Below are 5,141 nucleotides of genomic sequence, written 5' to 3' on the forward strand. Positions count from 1 at the left end.
TAGGAGTTCTTTGGTAGAGTTTTTGGGGTCACTTATGCACACTATCATATCATCTGCAAATAATTAAAGTTTAAATTCTTCCTTTCCAATTTGAATTCCCTTTATCTCCTTATGTTGTCTGATTGCTATTGCTAGAACTTCAAGCAATGTATTGAAGAGGTATAGAGAGAGTAGACAGCCTTGTCTTGATCCTGAATTTAGTGGAATGGATTTGAGTTTCTCTCCATTTAATTTGATGTTAGCTGTCAGCTTGCTGTATATAGCTTTCATTATATTTAGGTATGAACTTTGTATCCCTAATCTCTCCAAGACCTTTATCATAAAGGGGTGTTGAATTTTGTCAAATGCTTTTTCATCATCTAATGAAATGATCTTATGTTTTTTTTCAGTTTATTTATATGATGGATTACATTGATAGATTTTTGTATGTTGAACCAGCCCTGCATCTCTAAAATAAAGCCTACTTGATCATAATGGATATTTTTTATGTGTTCTTGGATTTTGTTTGCCAGTATTTCATTGAGAATTTTTTCGTCGATGTTCATGAGTGAGATTGGCCTGCAATTCTCTTTCTTGGTTGAGTCTTTGTGTGGGTTTGTTATCAGGGTAACTGTAGCTTCATAAAAGAAGTTTGGCAATGACTCTTCTGTTTCTATTTTGTGAAACACATTAAGGAGCATTAGTTTGTCTTGGAAGTTCTGGTAGAATTCTGCTTTGAAACCATCTGGTCCAGGACTTTTTTTTGGTAAGGAGGTTTTTGATAACAGCTTCTAATTCTTTATGACTTACATGTCTATTTAAATTGTTCACCTGGTCTTGATTTAACCTTGATATATGGTACTTATCTACAAAAAAAGTCCATTTATTTTACATTTTCTAGTTTTGTGGCATACAGGCTTTTGTAGTAAGATCTAATGATTCTCTGAATTTCCTTTATGTCTGTGGTTATGTCCCCCTTGTATTTTTGTTCTTAATAATTTGCATGTTCTCTCTCTGCCATTTGATTAGTTTGGATAGGGGTTTGTCAATCTTGTTGATTTCCTCCAAGAACCATCTTTTTGTTTCATTGATTCTTTGGATTGTTTTCTGAGTTTCTATTTTGTTGATTTCAGCCCTTAGTTTGATTATTTCCAGTCTTCTACTCCTCCTGGGTGAGTCTGCTCCTTTTTTTCTAGAGCTTTCCGGTGTGCTGTTAAGTCTCTAATGTGAGCTTTCTCCATTTTCTTTATGTGGGCACTTAGTGCTATGAGCTTTCCTCTTAGCACTGCTTTCATAGTGTCGCATAGGTTTGAGTATTTTGTATCTTTATTTTCATCAAATTCAAGGAAGACTTTAATTTCTTTCTGAATTTCTTCCTTGACCCAGGTGTGGTTCAGTAGTTGCCTGTTCAGTTTCCATGAGTTTGTAGGCTTTCTAGGGGTAGAATTGTTGTTGAATTCTAACTTTATTCCATGGTGATCCGATAGTACACAGGTGGTTACTGCAATTTCTTTGTATGTATGTATGTTTGCTTTGTTACCAATTATATTATCAATTTTTGAGAAGGTTCCATGAGATGCTGAGAAGAAGGAATATTCTTTTATGTTTGGGTGGAATGTTCTATAGATGTCTGTTAAGTCTGTTTGGTTCATTATATCTGTTAGTTCTCTTATTTCTCTGTTAAGTTTCTGTCTGGTTGACCTGTCCATTGGTGAGAGCAGAGTGTTGAAATCTCCTACTATTAGAGTGTGAGGTTTGATGTGTGCTTTGAGTTCTAGTAATGTTTCTTTTACATATGTGGGTGCTTTTATATTAGGTGCATAGCTATTCAGGATTGAGACCTTCTCCTGATGAATTGTTCCTGTTATGAGAATAAAGTGTCTTTTTCCATCTCTTCTGATTGATTTTAGTTTGAAATCAATTTTGTTAGATATTAGTATAGCCACACCCACCTGTTTCTTAGGTCTGTTTGATTGGAAAATGTTTTCCCAATCCTTTACCCTGAGGTAGCATCTGTCTTTGAGGTTGAGGTGTGTTTCTTGAAAACAGCAGAATGTTGGATCCTGTTTTCATATCCATTCTCTTAACCTGTGCCTTTTTATAGGTGAATTGAGTCCATTGATATTAATGACCTGTGGTGCTAACTCTGGTTATTTTTTCTGGTGGTAGTGTTTGTGTGTTTCCCTTCTTTAAGTTGTATTGGTGGAGGGTTGTTAGATGCTGGTGTTGTTGGCTTCCATGGTTTGTGGTTTTCCTTCTAGTATTTTCTGTAAGGCTGGGTTTGTGGCTAAGTATTGTTTAAATCTGTTTTTGTCTTGGAATATCTTGTTTTCTCCATCAATGATGAATGCAAGTTTTGATGGATATAGTAGTCTGGGCTTGCATCCATGGTTTCTTAGTGTCTGCAGCACATCTATCCAAGACCTTCTGGCTTTCATGGTTTCCTTTGAGAAGTCAAGTGTAATTCTGATATGTTTACCTTTATATGTTACTTGACCTTTTTCCATTGCTGCTCTTAATATTTTCTCTTTATTCTCTATGTTTTGTGTTTTGATTATTATATGGTGAGGGGATGCTCTTTTTTTATCCAGTCTATTTGGTGTTCTGTATGCTTCTTGTACCTTCATAGGAATATCCTTCTTTAGGTTGGGAAAGTTTTTTCTATAATTTTGTTGACTATATTTTCTGGGCCTCTGAGCTGAAATTCTCCTTTTTCTATCCCTATTATTCTTAGGTTTGGCCTTTTCACAGTGTCCCAAATTTCCTGGATGATTTGTGTTAAGAATTTGTTGGATTTGTTAATCTCTTTAATCAATGAGTTTATTTCCTCTATAGTATCTTCGGTATCTGAGATTCTTTCTTCTATCTCTTCTATTCTGTTGTTTATGCTTGACTCTGTAGTTCCTGATCAGTTACCCAGATTTTCCATATCTAGCCTTCCCTCCATTTGTGTTTTCTTCATTACCTCCATTTCATTTTTCAATTCTTGAATTGTTTCCTTTCCCTGTTTGATTGCTTTATTGTGATTTTCTTGGGTATCTTTGAGAGATTTATTCCTTTCTTCTACCTTTTTTGTCTTCTCCACTTCTTTACAGCAGTTTTTCACATCCTGTTTAAGGTCCTCCATCATTTTCATAATGTTACAATTAAAGTCGATATCTTCTGCTTCTTCTGGAATGGGTTGTTCAAGTCTTCTTGTTGCATGATCCCTAGAATCTGGTGTTGTCATGTTGCCTTTCAGGTTGTTGGAGGAATTCTTGCATTGATGCCTGATCATTTCTTCCTTCAAATTCAGCCAGGAGAGTCTTGGTGTCTTGGTCCAATCTATGCTGTGACTGACTCTGGGTGGATCTCCTCAGTGCAGGAGCAAGAACTCTTCCCCTTTGAGTGGATAGCCTCAGTGCAGGAGTAGGCACTGTTTCTAGGCCAGTGACCTTGCAGCCAATAGTGCAGGCTTGGGGAAGTTGGCCAGGGATGTGTGGAACAAAGAAGCCCCTGCAGCAGGAGCAGGCACTGTTTCTAGGCCAATGACCTTGCAGCCAATAGTGCAGGCTTGGGGAAGGTGGCCAGGGATGTGTGGAACAAAGAAGCCCCTGCAGCAGGAGCTGAATGGGCCCAGTGCTCCTTTCCTGGATGTTCCACCCCAACCTGGGATGGCACCCACTCACCGGTCTGAAAGGTTGTCCTCAGCACAGGGACAGGACTCTTGGAGGTTGAAGGAGCCCCGCAGACAAAAGAGCAAACTTGGGGGGGGAGGGTTTTGCAGAGCCAAGAAGCCCCTGCAGCAGGAGCTGGAGGTGCCTTGCACTCTCCTCTAGCCAGGCAGGTAAACACTCATCCCTCTGGGTGGGTAGCCTCAGTGCAGGAGCAGGAACTGTTCCTGGGCCAAGGACCTTGCAGGCAATAGGGCAGGCTTGGAGGGGGTCAGGGATGTGAGGAACAAAGAAGCCAGTTAGCATTTCTTTAGGGTAACAACTTTCAGTACTGAGGGAGACAGCTTGGTCTGTAAAGTGCCTGCCATGCACACATGATGTTCTGAATTAAGATCTTATGCACCTGTGACCTTGGCAGGAGGGATGGAGGGAGGAAGAGACAGGCAGATCCCAGGGACCCACTGGCCAGACAATCTGACTAAAACAGTGACCTCTGGGTTCACTGAAAGACCCTATGTGTAAGGTGGAGGAGTGAAGAGATGCTATACCTGGCCTGGCTCCAGAGTTTTCACTCATCCCCTATCCATATTTTATGTTACCTTTTATTGCCCTTTGTGAATCTTGTCTGTGAGTTTCCCATGGATACAACTCACATGCAAAACTTGGTTTAGAGGAAAGCCAGAAAACTGATTTGCCCCTGGCAGTGTATGTTCGGAAACCTCATTCAGTTTGTTTTGAGATATGGAAATCTACTAGCTAAAGTGTAAAGATAGGAAAAAATAAAGATGCCAAGAGGCATGGGAAAGTGTTTCAGTTCATGGAGACAGAGCCCCCTGCCACCACAGAAGCTAAGTTAGTTCTCATGTGTCTCTAAGTCTTCATTTCACAGACCCATGTGAATCCATACACCCATGGCGAGTTACACATGATAGATTGTCCATAGTAAAAGCACTTATTATTTAGCAGAGAACCAGGTTTGACTCGCAGTCATCATATGGTAGCTCATAACCATCTATCTCTCCATTTTCAGAGATAATGATGCCTTCTTCTGACCTCTGCAAGCAACAGGCATGCATGTGATACACATGTAGACATGCAGGGAAAACACGCATGCACATACAAATAAAAACAAACCTTTAGCAGTCACGGCAGAGAGGCGCGCAGTCGCAGCGGAGAGGCGCGGCGCTGCATTCAAAAATAGGCTTTGGAGGACTGGCGGTGACAGACGCAAGCGGCGGGGACTGGCGTGGAGGCAGAGGCAAGCGGCGGGGACCAGAGGGATCCGGCGCGGCAGCGGCGGGGACCGGCGCAGCGGCAGAGGCAGGCACGAGGCAGGGAAGGGCACGCAATAACGAGAGCAGATGTCCCACTGCGGTTGGATCAAAGAGGTAGGCCCCTTGTTGGCAAGGTCACTGGCAAACAGGAAGGCTGGCCCTGATCCTGAAGACCCTTCGGAGGGGTGAGAGGGTTCTTGGCCTGTGGCAGGAACCAGGAAACAGAGCGAGGCCA

The sequence above is a fragment of the Microtus ochrogaster genome, unplaced genomic scaffold (genome assembly GCF_000317375.1).
Source record: "Microtus ochrogaster isolate Prairie Vole_2 unplaced genomic scaffold, MicOch1.0 UNK208, whole genome shotgun sequence".
Classification (NCBI taxonomy): Eukaryota; Metazoa; Chordata; class Mammalia; order Rodentia; family Cricetidae; genus Microtus; species Microtus ochrogaster.